Source organism: Triticum aestivum, chromosome 4A (genome assembly GCF_018294505.1).
Source record: "Triticum aestivum cultivar Chinese Spring chromosome 4A, IWGSC CS RefSeq v2.1, whole genome shotgun sequence".
In the NCBI taxonomy this organism is placed as follows: domain Eukaryota; kingdom Viridiplantae; phylum Streptophyta; class Magnoliopsida; order Poales; family Poaceae; genus Triticum; species Triticum aestivum.
In genome coordinates this window covers 479,635,948-479,654,306 of record NC_057803.1, presented here as the reverse complement: position 1 = coordinate 479,654,306, position 18,359 = coordinate 479,635,948, and the positions used below count along the sequence as shown (strand labels likewise).

General features: G+C 45.8%; 1 long non-coding RNA gene across 1 annotated transcript; it reads left to right on the top strand.

Annotated features, from left to right (window-relative positions):
* Positions 1 to 1,369: 1,369 nt before the first annotated feature.
* On the top strand, positions 1,370 to 5,203 carry LOC123082104 (uncharacterized). The gene is made up of 3 exons (XR_006438945.1): positions 1,370 to 1,747; positions 1,828 to 2,081; positions 4,768 to 5,203. It is a non-coding gene; the product is annotated as an uncharacterized lncRNA (long non-coding RNA).
* Positions 5,204 to 18,359: the final 13,156 nt, after the last annotated feature.

The following is an 18,359-nucleotide window of genomic DNA, read 5'->3' as shown; positions in this document are numbered from 1 at the left end:
ACTAGATATAGAGACCGGGGTGGTGATTTATCCTTAGAACGGCCACTTCATCAAGATCGAACACTAACTAAAATTCCATACAAAGAATCAACACCCTCTGCATCATCCATAAGCAGAGGTGGGAATTTTTCAGACACCTCTTCAGTAGAAACTAAAACATGGCAATCGATTGGGGTGTAAATTGTAATGTGACAGTAAACTATTCTACCATTATAGTGACAGCAAACATCAGTTTTTTTCAGAGATGTAAACCTGCCTAAACGCTGATGATCGGTCAAAACACGATGATGAACAGAAAGTAACGCTGATGATCCTCATTTTGCCATTCAGACAGGAGCAGAAAGGAACAGGAAAACTGAACTCGTAACAAAAGGAACGAGCAAGCGCATGATCGATCGTACTTCATACTCATCCTTGTTCTTGTCCGCCTCCTTCCTCCTCTGGGCCTCCTCCCGCCTCCTTTGCCTGTCCTCCTCCTCCATCCTGGCCTCCTCCTTCCTCCGCGCGTCGTCCTCCCGCTGCCGTCTCTTCGTCTCCTCCTTCTTCTCATTGGCCTTTTTGATGGCCTCGGCAAGCTTCTCCTCCTCCTTCTTCTTGGCCTATGCCTTCTTCCTCCTGGCATCCTCCACCTCCTTGGCCGCCGCCTCCTCCTCCTTCCTTTTCTTGGCCTCCTCCTCTTGCCTCTTCTTCTCGGCCTCCGCCTCCGCCTCCGCCTTGGCCTTCGCCTCGGCCTCCGCCTTGGCCTTATTCCTGGCCTCCCTCTCCATCCTCCTCCGGCGATCCTCATCGTCCTGGCCATCCGTCGTTGATTGCTTCTTGTTCTTGTTCTTGGTCTCATTGCGCTCCTCCTCGTCTTGGCCCACCGGTAAGCGGCATGCGCGCCACACTAGCATCATGAGCGAGCTGAGAGATAAGCCCAATGAAGAGGCCACCGAGCGCAAGATCCTGATCCAGCTCCCCGGCGTCGGCGGTGGGCGTGGCACCGGCTCCGGAGGCGGTGGCCGCTGGCCAATTTGCTCCATCGCAGAGGATGCGGGCTTGCGGAGGGAGCACGATGTGGTTTGGGGTGGAGGGGGAGGAGGGTGCGGTGCAGTGGATGGCTTCCGGTGGGGGGAGTCGCAGTGCGGCGCGGTGGCGTTGGGAGTTGGGACGGAGGTGGGAGGAGGAAGAAGGTTTCGAGCGACGAGTACGCGGGGAGGGCGGGGACGAACTGAATTTAACGGCCACCTCCTCGTCTCTCTGGCCTTTTTTTTCCCTCTCTCTCGCTCTGGTTGGGCACGCACGAGGAGCCCTTTTTTCTCTTGGGCCGGGCTAAGAGAGCCCAACCATTTTCTTCTCTTCTATCTTTTTTTTTAATTCCTGTCCGGTTGCCTCTCCGAGCTCCGGCGGCCAGCGACCGTGGAGTGCTCCCAAACCACCGCGTGCCAATAGGGCAATCGACCGGCACGTTTCGGTTCCAACCGAACCGACCGAGCCGTAACCCCTAAGTGGCTCGAGGTCTGCTCACTGGCTTATCGCATCACATCCTCACTCCTCAGCTCTCAACCACCACCACCGGCGGTGGAGCATAACCTCAAGGACGCGGCGCTGGCTCTTATCCGTCTCCTCGCTGCCACGGACGTCCATGACCTCCTCCCCCTCATACCCACTGACCCCTCCCAACTCCAATGGCAGCATGTCCGCCAGCTGCTCGACAAAATGAAACGCCCGACCAACTGACCAGCATCCATGCCCAATCTACTCCATGGTACGTGTCTCGGATCCCATCTTTCCATTCTTCAGTTTGCAATCGTGTGTCACTGAATGTGTGCTGTTTATTTTTGAAAGTTATCGAAAATGTGATGTTGTTCATCACGGGGATACTTATTCAAGAGTGCATGTGTTTTAAATCATGCGGTCATTTTGATGACCAATCCAAGACTCATTTCAAGGTCCGTGGATGGGATGCTATCCAGTGAATGTAAGATTTCTGCCTATGAGAGTACTGGTACTGAAGGAGGCAGATGCTGGACCTCTCAGCGGGGAGCAAAGTTTTATGAGGACGACCCTTTTGCACCAGTTGAAATCTTCTAATGTAGATGGTTAGTATCATTCTCCAGCATCTACATGTAGTGCACTGCTTTAGGATTGTTTTGCATATGTTATCTGAACATTGTGTACTTCCCAGATTATACTAGAATGATTAGCTTGAATAGCTGAAGTAACTAGTGGTACACTATATGTGACCATCTGGCAGCATGATTTTTATTGGTTGCTGGTTGCATATTGCCTGTCATCATGATTGATCATGAGTCACGGCCATCTAGCAGTGCATTTTACTCTCCCGGTGTTTGAAATTTGAAGCTCTATGTGCACCTATGGAAACTAGGTTTATTGATTTAGCATGAATTTTGGGGATGTTATATCTTTCAAGTTTCAACTGCATGACCACCAAATATAGTCGACCAGCTGTGAGGCTTGACATCCAGAATACTACTGGTCACATGTTTCTCAATTTTAATTTTGCACATATCTACTATACATTTCATTGATTGATTGCTTTGCTTCTTGTATGTTCATATTTTCTGCGGATATACTATTTTTTTCATAGTGTTCAAGCACCCTGTTATATCTAATTATGCACCTTGTGGCTGCTCTGCCAGGTTGCTTTATGTTTTTATTTTGAGAAAAAGTCATGCTTCATGTTCTATCTACTGATATAAGATCCCACACCATTGTTTATTTAAGACTTCCACAAGTTAACTTCTAGTGAGGCTGTTAGAGTACTATGGCATTTCAGTCCACTACAATAGCTGAATAATTTACCTTACTAAGCGAACCCACTAAGTCATCATATGTACTTTTACATAATGTGGTTCTGAAAATTGGGTAGTTCTCATATTCTAGTAGAATGATTAGCTTGAATTGTTGTGGTAACTAGTAGTGCTGTACAACATGACCATATGGCAGCATGTTTTATTGCTTGCTGGTTGCGTAATGCCTGTCATCATGATTTGTCATGACCATCTAGCAGTGTATTTCACTCTGTGGTTTTCCCGAGATCTTCGATTGAGTAGCGTAGTTAAGTTCACCGTAGGAGACAAGACCAATAGGGTTGATTGATTGCACTCTCCCTCTCCCTCCCGCGCTGCCCCCGTGCGGCGGGGGGGGGGGGGGGGGAGGGAACCCTAGGCGGCCGCCGCCAAGATCCCCACCCTCCCTCCTCCTCTCCCGCCGCCGCCAAAGGGTCTGGTCGGGCAAAGCTCGTCCGGGCCGGCGGCGGCAGGGCCCTCTCGATCCCCCGTAGGCAGAGGTGTGGCATGGACGCCGCGACACGACGCCGCGCGGGCGCGCTGGAGGCCGCTGGCGTGGTGGCGGCGTGGACGGTGGAGGATCGTGCAGGGTGAGCTTTGACGGTGTGGATCTGGCGCGTGAGGGGCTTATGCAATGAGGGATGTGGGCGGCGCGGCCTGGCGCTTCCTGGGCGTCGGACGATGGCTGTTGGCAGCAAGGTAGTCGACGGCTCTTCTCACGGGCGGGCGGAGGCAGGTCAGTGGGTGGACGGTGGACACCTTGGCCTCGGGCGGCGGTGGCGGGACGATGCGTGGAGAGCCGAGGGGGCACGGGGCTGGCACCGTGGATGCGGCTGCTCAGCGGCCGGACTGTCGGCTGCCTTGGCGGCCTCTCATCTGGATCCAAGATGCCCGTATCTGATGGGGCGGCATCCGCCCCTCGGATGCATTGGCTGGTAGTTGGCCGGCAACGCGTACTGGCCTCCGGTGCGAGAGTTTGACGCAGTCCTCCTGCCCGGGGCTCATCGCTCCTCGCGTGGCGTCTGGCGTTCGGTCACCCTGGAGTCTGTGCACGGCTCTGGGCCACCTCTGTTCCGGTCAAGATGGGAGCTTGTGGTTCGATTGGGGGGCGTCTTCTCGTTATGGCATTGATGAAGGACCGTGGCGGTGGTGGTCAAGACAACGTTGTGCCAGCAGTCGGATCTGTGCCGTAGGCCACGGCGTCCTCTGAGTTGATGGCTCGATGATGCCCGTCGGTAGCTACTGGACCATGTCCCCCCTCCCCCTGGTCCACCTGGATAGGAGGGGACTTTAGGCGTGGGTGCCCCTACGGTGGTGGCGCTGACCCTGGCCTGGGGGCTGATGCGGCCTTCTCTAACCACGGTTTGTGCACGGTGAAGCAGACAGTCGGCTTTGTCTCGTGGCATGGATGCCGGGGCGGCGGCCTTGGAAGGTGGTCCGCACGGTTGGCTCTCCGGCGGGCACCATGGCGGCGGTGGTGGCATTGTCTCTTGGTCATGTGTGCGGCGAGAGGCTTGGCGCAAGGTAGCTCGGGCGCGCTCTCGGTCTCCGTGAGGGCGTCTCAATCCGGATCTGGGGACTTGAGCTCGTCATGCTTCTTCTGAAGACCTCGTGGTGACACGTGAGAACTATCGGGCGAAAGCTCTGCGCTCTGTGGCACCGACGATGGTGACAAGAACAGAGATTTCAAGAGAAAACTATCGTTCAACACTAATTTTATACATAGATTTTCATCATACATAGATTTGAAATCTACCGGGCCAATTTCAAGAGGTTTTCAACACTTACAAAAGATTGGAAGCAAGAGGAGAAATTTTATTTGAAGACTGCTGCTTTTTAGTCCTCATGATAGGTCAAGTCTAGTTGATAGACAACTCCAAATGTTTTCCCTTCAAATTAATCTAGAAACTAATTTTATGCAATTCGTAGTATTACCTTCACAATTTTCATTGATCCACTCTATGTATGATGGTAGGGAAGAGTCTGTTTTGGCAGAGCACAAGTACCATCGGTGAGAAGGAATTGCAGAACTGTGAAGCGACAGCCATCAAGCCATTTCATGATCATTGGGATCCAGTATTCCACTACAATTTCAAGTCGGCACAGTCTGCCAAAAAAATTGTTGCCACCAGATTCCAAGGCGCCTAGGCAGCTATCAATCCGATCTTATGTTGAGGTTGAACAAGGGGCCACGACAGTAAAACATGCAGTATCTTGCCCACTGCATTTCGTCAACCCATGCCTCACCGTGTAGGTAATCTTCATCTTAAAATAGAAATCTACAAGGATCACAACTAATGATTTGAATGATCATTTCTCATGAATGATGGTTTGGTTCGACCTGACTTTTGTATGGGACATCTGAATCTCATAATGTAGGCCAGTGAAAAAGTACCCCTGCTTATGAAACAACGTGGTTGCTTTGACGTGGGTTTACACAATTCATATCTTCTGCGGTCTTGTAAAACAACCTCCTTATACTTGGACTAACAAGATGTTTTCAACATTTACAAACGATTGAAATACTACCCTCTATAATAGTAGTTTTCTTTTATCGATTCCCACTTACACACGCTAAAGGGGCATTGTGCAGGTTCAAGCCACATATGCGCAGATGGATGAAAACTATGATGGAAACACTCGTCAGCGGGAATCTGCTCTACGAAAAAAGTTATGCCTTGGTGATACGGGTTCATGAAAGAAGTTGAATTATACAAAGACACGCATACCAACCATCAGCAGAATAACAACCTCTTAGATCTTGATGATGCTGTTGGGGAAATCAAGAGAATACACTCGCATGGCGTGTCGATACTATTGGGGAACGTAGCAGTAATTCAAAATTTTCCTACGTGTCACCAAGATCAATCTAGGAGATACTAGCAATGAGAGAGAGTGAGTGCATGTTCATACCCTTGAAGATCACTAAGCGGAAGCGTTACAAGAACGCGGTTGGTGGAGTCGTACACGCAGCGATTCAGATCGCGGTCGATTCTGATCTAAGCGCCGAACAACGGCGCCTCCGCCTTCAACACACGTGCAGCCTGGTGACGTCTCCCATGCCTTGATCCAGCAAGGAGGAGGGAGGAGTTGGGGAAGACAACTCCAGCAGCAGCACGACGGCGTGGTGGTGGTGGAGCAGCGTGGTTCTCCAGCAGGGCTTCGCCAAGCACTATGAAAGATGAGGAGGTGGAGAGGTAGGGCTGCGCAGAGAGACTTTTGTGTATGGCAGCCTCAAAACCCCCACTACATATAGGATGAGGGGAGGGGGCTGCGCCCCCTCTAGGGTTCCCTCCCTAGGGGGCGGCAACCCTAGATGGGATAGAGGGGGAGAGAGGGGGGCGTCCTAGGGTGGGTCTTAGCTAGGCCCATCTGCGCCTAGGGTTCCCCCTCCCCCCTTTGCTGTGCCATGGGCCTTGGTGGGAGGCGCACCAGCCCATTCAGGGGCTGGTCCCATCCCACTCTTGGCCCACGCAAGCCTCCGGGGCTGGTGGCTCCTCCCGGTGGACCCCCGGAACCCTTCCGGTGGTCCCGGTACATTGCCGGTGATGCCCGGAACACTTCCGGTGTCCAAATCCTCACTTCCTATATATCATTCTTTACCAACGGACCATTCCGGAACTCCTCGCGACATCCGGGATCTCATCCGGGACTCCGAACAACATTCAATAACCATGTACATACTTTCCCTATAACCCTAGCATCATCGAACCTTAAGTGTGTAGACCCTACGGGTTCGGGAACCATGCAGACATGACCGAGACATCTTTCCGGCCAAGAACCAACAGCGGGATCTGGATACCCATGTTGGCTCCCACATGTTCCACGATGATCTCATCGGATGAACCACGATGTCGAGGATTCAATCAATCCCGTATACAATTTCCTTTGTCTATCGACATGTTACTTGCCCGAGATTCGATCGTCGGTATCTCTATACCTCGTTCAATCTCGTTACCGGCAAGTCTCTTTACTCGTTCCGTAACGCATGATCCCATGGATAACTCCTTAGTCACATTGAGCTTGTTATGATGATGCATTACCGAGTGGGCCCAGAGATACCTCTCCATCATATGGAGTGACAAATCCCAGTCTCGATTCATGCCAACCCAATAGATACTTTCGGAGATACCTGTAGTGCACCTTTATAGCCACCCAGTTACGTTGTGACGTTTGGTACACCCAAAGCATTCCTACGGTATCTGGGAGTTGCACAATCTCATGGTCTAAGGAAATGATACTTGACATTAGAAAAGATTTAGCAAACGAACTACACGATCTTGTGCTACGCTTCGGATTGGGTCTTGTCCATCACATCATTCTCCTAATGATGTGATCCCGTTATCAATGACATCCAGTGTCCATGGTCAGGAAACCATGACCATCTATTGATCAACAAGCTAGTCAACTAGAGGCTTACTAGGGAGATATTATGATCTATGTATTCACACATGTATTACGGTTTTCGGTTAACACAATTATAGCAGGAACAATAGACAATTATCATGAACACGGAAATATAATAATAAACACTTTATTATTGCCTCTAGGGCATATTTCCAACAGTCTCCCACTTGCACTAGAGTCAATAATCTAGTTACATTGTGATGAATCGAACACCCATAGAGTTCTCGTGTTGATCATGTTTTGCTTGCGGAAGAGGTTTAGTCAACGGATCTTCGACATTCAGATCAGCATGCACTTTACAAATATCTATGTCTCCATCCTGAATATATTCATGAATTGAGTTGAAGCGACGCTTGATATGCCTGGTCTTCTTGTGAAACATGGGCTCCTTGGCAAGGGCAATAGCTCCAGTGTTGTCAGAGAAGAGAGTCATTGGGCCCGACGCATTGGGAATAACTCCTAGGTCGGTGATGAACTCCTTTATCCAGACTGCTTCATGTGCTGCCTCCGAGGCTGCTATGTACTCCGCTTCACATGTAGATCCCGCAACGACGCTTTGCTTGCAACTGCACTAGCTGACTGCCCCACCATTCAAAATGTACACGTATCCGGTTTGTAACTTGGAGTCATCTAGATCTGTGTCGAAGCTAGCATCGACGTAACCCTTTACAACGAGCTCTTCGTCACCTCCATAAACGAGAAACATATTCTTAGTCCTTTTCAGGTACTTTAGGATATTCTTGACCGCTGTCCAGTGTTCCATGTCGGGATTACTTTGGTATCTCCCTACCAAACTTACGGCAAGGTTCACATCAGGTCAGGTACACAGCATGGCATACATAATAGACCCTATGGCTGAGGCATAGGGGATGACACTCATTTTTTCTCTATCTTCTGCCGAGGTCGGGCATTGAGCTGTGCTCAATTTCACACCTTGCAATACATGCAAGAACCCCTTCTTGGACTGATCCATATTGAACTTCTTCAATATCTTGTCAAGGTATGTGCTTTGTGAAAGACCAATGAGGCATCTCGATCTATCTCTATAGATCTTGATACCTAATATGTAAGCAGCTTCTCCAAGGTCCTTCATTGAAAAACACTTATTCAAGTAGGCCTTTATGCTTTCCAAAAGTTCTATATCATTTCCCATCAATAGTATGTCATCCACATATAATATGAGAAATGCTACAGAGCTCCCACTCACTTTCTTGTAAACACAGGCTTCTCCATAAGTCTGCATAAACCCAAACGCTTTGATCATCTCATCAAAGCGAATGTTACAACTCCAAGATCCTTGCACCAGCCCATAGATTGAGCGTTGGAGCTTGCATACCTTGTCAGCATTCTTAGGATCAACAAAACCTTCCGGCTACATCATATACAATTCTTCCTTAAGGAAACCATTAAGGAATGTTGTTTTGACATCCATTTTCCATATCTCATAATCATAGAATGTGGCAATTGCTAACATGATTTGGACGGACTTCAGCGTCGCTACGGGTGAGAAAGTCTCATCGTAGTCTACCCCTTGAACTTGTCGATAACCCTTAGCGACAAGCTGAGCCTTATAGATGGTCACGTTACCATCCGCGTCAGTCTTCTTCTTAAAGATCCATTTATTCTCTATGGCTTGCCGATCAACGGGAAAGTCTATCAAAGTCCATACTTCATTTTCATACATGGATCCTATCTCGGATTTCATGGCTTCAAGCCATTTGTTGGAGTATGGGCCCGCCATCGCTTCTTCATAGTTCGAAGGTTCACCGTTGTCTAACAACATGATTTCCAGGATAGGGTTGCCGTACCACTCTGGTGCGGAACGTGTCCTCGTGGACCTACGAAGTTCAGTAGCAACTTGATCCGAAGTTTCATGATCATCATCATTAACTTCCTCTCTAGTCAGTGCAGGCAGCACAAAAACATCTTCCTAAGCTGCGCTACTTTCTGGTTCAAGAGGCAGTACCTCATCAAGTTCTACTTTCCTCCCACTTACTTCTTTCGAGAGAAACTCTTTCTCTAGAAAGGATCCATTCTTGGCAACAAAGATCTTGCCTTCGGATCTGAGGTAGAAGGTATACCCAATAGTTTCCTTAGGGTATCCTATGAAGATGCATTTTTCTGACTTGGGTTCAAGCTTTTTAGGTTGAAGTTTCTTGACATAAGCATCGCATCCCCAAACTTTCAGAAATGACAGCCTAGGTTTCTTTCCAAACCATAATTCATACGGTGTCGTCTCAACGGATTTCGACGGAGCCCTATTTAAAGTGAATGCGACAGTCTCTAAACATAACCCCGAAATGATAGCGGTAGATCGGTAAGAGACATCATAGATCGCACCATATCCAATAGAGTGAGATTACAATGTTCAGACACACCATTTCGCTGAGGTGTTCCAGGCGGTGTGAGTTGTGAAACAATTCCACATTTCCTTAAGTGCATGCCAAACTCGTGACTCAAGTATTCTCCTCCACGATCTGATCGTAAGAACTTTATTTTCCTGTCACGTTGATTATCTACCTCACTTTGAAATTCCTTGAACTTTTCAAAGGTCTCAGACTTTTGTTTCATTAAGTAGACATACCCATATCTACTTAAGTCATCAGTGAGGGTGAGAACATAATGATAGCCACCGCGAGCCTCAACTCTCATTGGACCGCACACATCAGTATGTATGATTTCCAATAAGTTGGTTGCTCGCTCCATTGTTCCGAAGAACGGAGTCTTGGTCATTTTGCCCATGAGGCATGGTTCACACGTGTCAAATGATTCATAATCAAGAGACTCCAAAAGTCCATCTGCATGGAGTTTCTTCATGCGTTTGACACCAATGTGACCAAGGCGGCAGTGCCACAAGTATGTAGGACTATCATTATCAACCTTACATCTTTTGGCATTCACACTATGAATATGTGTAACATCACGTTCGAGATTAAACAAAAATAAACCATTGACCGGCGGGGCATGACCATAAAACATATCTCTCATATAAATGGAACAACCATTATTCTCGGATTTAAATGAGTAGCCATCTCACATTAAACGAGATCCAGATACAATGTTCATGCTCAAAGCTGGTACTAAATAACAATTATTGAGGTTTAAAACTAATCCCGTAGGTAGATGTAGAGGGAGCGTGCCGACGGCGATCACATCGACCTTGGAACCATTCCCGACGTGCATCATCACCTCGTCCTTCGCTAGTCTCCGCTTATTCCGCAACTCCTGTTTTGAGTTACAAATATGAGCAACCGCACCGGTATCAAATACCCAGGAGCTACTACGAGCGCTGGTAAGGTACACATCAATAACATGTATATCACATATACCTTTGGCGTTGCTGGCCTTCTTGTCCGCTAAGTACTTGGGGCAGTTCCGCTTCGAGTGACCATTTCCCTTACAATAAAAGCACTGAGTCTCGGGCTTGGGTCCATTCTTTGGCTTCTTCCCGGCAACTGATTTACCAGACACTGTCGGATCACGGGTTCTGGCAAAACCCTTAAGGTTCGAACTCTGGGGTGCACGCGAAGACCTCCCCCCCTATCGATCCGCGTCCTAACTTAGCCTGGATCTCACAAACTAACTCGACGAACTTGCAACACAAGGGACACAAGATTTATACTGGTTTGGGCCACCGTTGTGGTATAATACCCTACTCCAGTGTGGTGGTGGATTGCCTCTTGGGCTGAGGATGAATAGTACAAGGGGAAGAACAACCTCCTCAGGTTGAGGTGTTCTTGTACTTGGTGCACTTGTGTGGCTGAGGATGATCTTCAATTCTCTCTCCCGCCTATGGTGGTGGCTAGTCCTATTTATAGAGGCTCTGATCCTCTCCCCAAATATTGAGCGGGAAGGGAGCCAACAACGACCAATTTGAAAGGGGACAGCTAGTACAAGCTATCCTGACAAAAGGTGGTCTTTGCCAGCCAAAGGTTCTAGTGGTGACTGAAGGAAATATGCCCTAGAGGCAATAATAAAGTTATTATTTATTTCCTTATTTCATGATAAATGTTTATTATTCATGCTAGAATTGTATTAACCGGAAACATAATACATGTGTGAATACATAGACAAACAGAGTGTCACTAGTATGCCTCTACTTGACTAGCTCGTTAATCAAAGATGGTTATGTTTCCTAACCATGAACAAAGAGTTGTTATTTGATTAACGAGATCACATCATTAGATGAATGATCTGATTGACATGACCCATTCCATTAGCTTAGCACCCGATCGTTTAGTATGTTGCTATTGCTTTCTTCATGACTTATACATGTTCCTATGACTATGAGATTATGCAACTCCGTTGCCGGAGGGAACACTTTGTGTGCTACCAAACGTCACAACGTAACTGGGTGATTATAAAGGAGCTCTACAGGTGTCTCCAAAGGTACATGTTGGGTTGGCGTATTTCGAGATTAGAATTTGTCACTCCGATTGTCGGAGAGGTATCTCTGGGCCCTCTCGGTAATGCACATCACATAAGCCTTGCAAGCATTGCAACTAATGAGTTAGTTGCGAGATGATGTATTACGGAAAGAGTAAAGAGACTTGCCGGTAACGAGATTGAACTAGGTATTGAGGATACCGACGATCGAATCTCGGGCAAGCTAACATACCGATGAACAAAGGGAACAACGTATGTTGTTATGCGGTCTGACCGATAAAGATCTTCGTAGAATATGTAGGAGCCAATATGAGCATCCAGGTTCCGCTATTGGTTATTGACCACAGACATGTCTCGGTCATGTCTACATTGTTCTCGAACCGTAGGGTCCGCACGCTTAAGGTTTCGATGATAGTTATATTATGAGTTTATGAGTTTTGATGTACCGAAGGAGTTCGGAGTCCCGGATGGGATCGGGGACATGACGAGGAGTCTTGAAATGGTTGAGACGTAAAGATCGATATATTGGACGACTATATTCGGACATCGGAAAGGTTTCGAGTGATTCGGGTATTTTTCGGAGTACCGGAGAGTTACGGGAATTCGCCGGGGAGTATATGGGCCTTATTGGGCCATACGGGAATAGAGGAGAGAGGCCAAAAGGAAGGAGGCCTGCGCCCCCCCCCCTCTGGTCCGAATTGGACAAGGGGTGCAGCCCCCTTTTCCTTCTTCCTCTCCCCCTCTTCCCCCTTCTCCTACTCCAACAAGGAAGGAGGGAGTCCTACTCCCGGTGGGAGTAGGACTCCCCTTGGCGCGCCCCCTCCTTGGTCGGCCGCCCCCTCCCCTTGGCTCCTTTATATACGGGGGCAGGGGGCACCCTAGAACAAAGAAGTTGATCTTCGTGATCATTCTTTAGCCGTGTGCGGTGCCCCCCTCCACCATATTCCACCTCGGTCATATCGTTGCGGTGCTTAGGCGAAGCCCTGCGTCGGTAGAACATCATCATCGTCACCACACCGTCGTGCTGACGGAACTCGTCCCCGAAACTTTGCTGGATCGGAGCCCGGGGATCGTCATCGAGCTGAACGTGTGCCAAGAACTCAGAGGTGCCGGAGTAACGGTGCTTGGATCGGTCAAATCGGGAAGACGTACGACTACTTCCTCTACATTGCGTCAACGCTTCCGCTTCGGTCTACGAGGGTACGTAGACAACACTCTGCTCTCTCGTTGCTATGCATCACCATGATCTTGCTTGTGCGTAGGATTTTTTTTGAAATTACTACGTTCCCCAACAATGGCATCCGAGCCTAAGTTTTATGTGTTGATGTTATATGCACGACTAGAACACAACTGAGTTGTGGGTGATATAAGTCATACTGCTTACCAGGATGTCATACATTGGTTCGGCGGTATTGTTGGACGAAGCGGCCCGGACCGACATTACGCGTACGCTTAGGCGAGACCGGTTCTCCCGACATGCTTTGCACAAAGGTGGCTAGCGGGTGACAGTTTCTCCAACTTTAGTTGAACCGAGTGTGGCTATGCCCGGTCCTTGCGAAGGTTAAAACAACACCAACTTGACAAACTATCGTTGTGGTTTTGATGCGTAGGTAAGATTGGTTCTTGCTTAAGCCCGTAGCAGCCATGTAAAACTTGCAACAACAAAGTAGAAGACGTCTAACTTGTTTTTGCAGGGCATGTTGTGATGTGATATGGTCAAGACATGATGCTAAATTTTATTGTATGAGATGATCATGTTTTGTAACCGAGTTATCGGCAACTGGCAGGAGCCATATGGTTGTCGCTTTATTGTATGCAATGCAATCGCGCTATAATGCTTTACTTTATCACTAAGCGGTAGCGATAGTCGTGGAAGCATAAAATTGGCGAGACGACAACGATGCTACGATGGAGATCAAGGTGTCGCGCCGGTGACGATGGTGATCACGATGTGCTTCGAAGATGGAGATCACAAGCACAAGATGATGATGGCCATATCATATCACTTATATTGATTTCATGTGATGTTTATCTTTTTATGCATCTTATCTTGCTTTGATTGACGGTAGCATTATAAGATGATCCCTCACTAAATTATCATAGTAAAAGTGTTCTCCCTGAGTATGCACCTTTGCGAAAGTTCTTCGTGCTGAGACACCACGTGATGATCGGGTGTGATAGGCTCTACGTTCAAATACAGCGGGTGCAAAACAGTTGCACACGCGGAATACTCAGGTTATACTTGACGAGCCAAGCATATACAGATATGGCCTCGGAACACGGAGACCGAAAGGTCGAGCATGAATCATATAGTAGATATGATCAACATAGTGATGTTCACCAATGAAACTACTCCATATCACGTGATGATCGGACATGGTTTAGTTGATTTGGATGACGTGATCACTTAGAGGATTAGAGGGATGTCTATCTAAGTGGGAGTTCTTAAGTAATATGATTAATTGAACTTTAATTTATCATGAACTTAGTCCTGGTAGTATTAGCATATCTATGTTGTAGATCAATAGCTCGCGTTGTTGCTTTCACTTTGATATGTTCCTAGAGAAAATTGTGTTGAAAGATGTTAGTAGCAATGATGCGGATTGGATCCGTAATCTGAGGTTTATCCTCATTGCTGCACAGAAGAATTATGTCCTTGATGCACCACTAGGTGACAGACCTATTGCAGGAGCAGACGCAGACGTTATGAACGTTTGGCTAGCTCAATATGATGACTACTTGATAGTTTAAGTGCACCATGCTTAACGGCTTAGAATCGGGACTTCAAAGACGTTTTGAACGTCATGGACCATATGAGATGTTCCAGGAGTTGAAGTTAATATTTCAAGCAAATACCCGAGTTAAGATATATGAAGTCTCCAACAAGTTCTATAGCTAAAAGATGGAGGAGAATCACTCAACTAGTGAGCATGTGCTCAGATTGTCTGGGTACAACAATCGCTTGAATCAAGTGGGAGTTAATATTTCGGATAAAATAGTGATTGATAGAATTCTCTAGTCACCATCACCAAGTTAGTAGAACTTCGTGATGAACTATGATATGCAAGGGATAACAGAAACGATTCCCGAGCTTTTCATGATGAAGAAATCGATGAAGGTAGAAATCAAGAAAGAGCATCAAGTGTTGATGGTTGACAAGATCACTAGTTTCAAGAAAAGGGCAAAGGGAAAAAGGGGAACTTCAAGAAGAACAGCAAGCAAGTTGCTGCTCAAGTGAAGAAGCCCAAGTCTGGTCCTAAGCCTGAGACTAAGTGCTCCTACTACAAAGGGACTGGTCACTGGAAGCGGAACTACCCCAAGTAATTGGTGGATAAGAAGGATGGCAAAGTGAACATAAGTATATTTGATATACATGTTATTGATGTGTACTTTACTAGTGTTTATAGCAACCCCTCAGTATTTGATACTAGTTCAGTTGCTGAGATTAGTAACTCGAAACAGGAGTTGCAGAATAAACAGAGACTAGTTAAGGGTGAAGTGACGATGTGTGTTGGAAGTGGTTCCAAGATTGATATGATCACCATCGCACACTCACTATACTTTCGGGATTAGTGTTGAACCTAAATAAGTGTTATTTGGTGTTTGCGTTGAGCATGAATATGATTTGATCATGTTTATTGTAATACGGTTATTCATTTAAGTAAGAGAATAAATTGTTGTTCTGTTTACATGAATAAAACATTATATGGTTACACACCCAATGAAAATAGTTCGTTGGATCTCGATCGTAGTGATACACATATTCATAATATTGAAGCCAAAAGATGCAAAGTTAATAATGATAGTGCAACTTGTTTGTGGCACTGCCGTTTAGGTCATATTGGTGTAAAACGCATGAAGAAACTCCATGCTGATGGGTTTTTGGAATCACTTGATTATGAATCACTTGATGCTTGCGAACCATGCCTCATGGGCAAGATGACTAAAACGCCGTTCTCCGAAACAATGGAGCGAGCAACTGACTTATTGGAAATAATACATACCGATGTATGCGATCCGATGAGTGTAGAGGCTCGCGGCGGGTATCGTTATTTTCTGACCTTCACAGATGATTTAAGTAGATATCTACTTGATGAAACATAAGTCTGAAACATTTGAATAGTTCAAAGACTTTCAGAGTGAAGTGGAAAATCATCGTGACAAGAAAATAAGGTTTCTACGATCTGATCGCGGAGACGAATATTTGAGTTATGAGTTTGGTCTTCAATTAAAACAATATGGAATAGTTTCACAAATTCATGCCACCTGGAACACCACAGCATAATGGTGTGTCCGAACATCATAACCGTACTTTATTGGATATAGTGCAATCTATGATGTTTCTTACCGATTTACCACTATAGTTTTGGGGTTATGCATTAGAAACAGCTGCATTCACATTAAAAAGGGCACCATCTAAATCCGTTGAGACGACACCGTATGAACTATGGTTCGGCAAGAAACCAAAGTTGTCGTTTCTTAAAGTTTGGGGTTGTGATGCTTATATGAAAAAGTTTCATCCTGATAAGCTCAAACCCAAATCGGAGAAATATGTCTTCATAGGATACCCAAAAGAAAATGTTGGATACACCTTCTATCACAGATCCGAAGGCAAGATATTCGTTGCTGAGAATGGATCTTTTCCAGAGAAGGAGTTTCTCTCGAAAGAAGTGAGTGGGAGGAAAGTAGAAAACTTGATAAGGTAATTGTACCTTCTCCCTTATTGGAAAGTAGTTCATCACAGAAATCTGTTCTTGTGACTACTGCACCAATTAGTGAGGAAGCTAATGATGATGATCATGTAACTTCAGATCAAGTTACTACCGAATCTCGTAGGTAAACCAGAGTGAGATCCGCACCAGAGTGGTATGGTAATCCTTTTCTGGAAGTCATGTTACTAGACCATGACGAACTTGCGAACTATGAGGAAGCGATGATGAGCCCAGATTCCGCGAAATGGTTTGAGGCCATGAAATCTGAGATATGATCCATGTATGAGAATAAAGTATGGACTTTGATGGATTTTCCCGATGATCGGCAAGCCATAGAAAATAAATGGATCTTCAAGAGGAAGACGAACATTGATAGTAGTGTTACTATCTGCAAAGCTAGACTTGTCGAAAAAGGTTTTTGACAAAGTTCAAGGTGTTGACTACGATGAGATTTTCTCACTCGTATCGATGCTTAAAGTCTGTCCGAATCATGTTAGCAATTGCCGCATTTTATGAAATCTGGCAAATGGATAACAAAACTGCACTCCTTAATGGATTTCTTAAAGAAGAGTTGTATATGATGCAACCACAAGGTTTTGTCAATCCTAAAGATGTTAACAAAATGTGCAAACTCCAGCGATCCATCTATGGACTGGTGCAATCATCTCAGAGTTGGAATATACGCTTTGATGAATTGATCAAAGCATATAGTTTTATACAGACTTGCGGTGAAGCCTGTATTTACAAGAAAGTGAGTGGGAGCACTATAGCATTTCTGATAAGTATATGTGAATGACATATTGTTGATCGGAAATAATGTAGAATTATTCTGCAAAGCATGACGGAGTGTTTGAAAGGAGTTTTTCAAAGAAAGACCTCGGTTAAGCTGCTTACATATTGAGCATCAAGATCTATAGAGATAGATCAACACGCTTGATAAGTTTTTTCAATGAGTACATACCTTGACAAGATTTTGAAGTAGTTCAAAATGGAACAGTCAAAGAAAGAGTTCTTTCCTGTGTAACAAGGTGTGAAATTGAGTAAGACTCAAAACCTGACCACGGCAGAAGATAGAAAGAGAATGAAAGTCATTCCCTATGGCTTGGCCATAGGATCTATGAAGTATGCCATGCTGTGTACCAGATCTATTGTATACCCTACACTAATTTTGGCAAGGGAGTACAATAGTCATCTAGGAGTAGATCACTGGACAACGGTCAAAATTATCCTTAGTGGAATAAGGATATGTTTCTCGATTATGGACGTGACAAAAAGGTTCGTCGTAAAGGGTTACGTCAATACAAATTTTTGACACCGATCTGGATGACTCTAAGTCTCGATCTAGATACATATTGAAAGTGGGAGCAATTAGCTAGAATAGCTCCGTGTAGAGCATTGTTGACATAGATATTTGCAAAATACTTACGGATCTGAATATAACAGACCCGTTGACTAAAATTATCTCACAAGCAAAACATGATCACACCTTAGTACTCTTTGGGTGTTAATCACATAGCGATGTGAACTAGATTACTGACTCTAGTAAACCCTTTGGGTGTTGTTCACATGACGATGTGAACTATGGGTGTTAATCACATGGTGATGTGAATTATTGGTGTTAAATCACATGGCAATGTGAACTAGATTATTGACTCTAGTGCAAGTGGGAGACTGAAGGAAATATGCCCTAGAGGCAATAATAAAGTTATTATTTATTTCCTTATTTCATGATAAATGTTTATTATTCATGCTAGAATTGTATTAACCGGAAACATAATACATGTGTGAATACATAGACAAACAGAGTGTCACTAGTATGCCTCTACTTGACTAGCTCGTTAATCAAAGATGGTTATGTTTCCAAACCATGAACAAGAGTTGTTATTTGATTAACGAGATCACATCATTAGATGAACGATCTGATTGACATGACCCATTCCATTAGCTTAGCACCCGATCGTTTAGTATGTTGCTATTGCTTTCTTCATGACTTATACATGTTCCTATAACTATGAGATTACGCAACTCCCGTTTGCCGGAGGAACACTTTGTGTGCTACCAA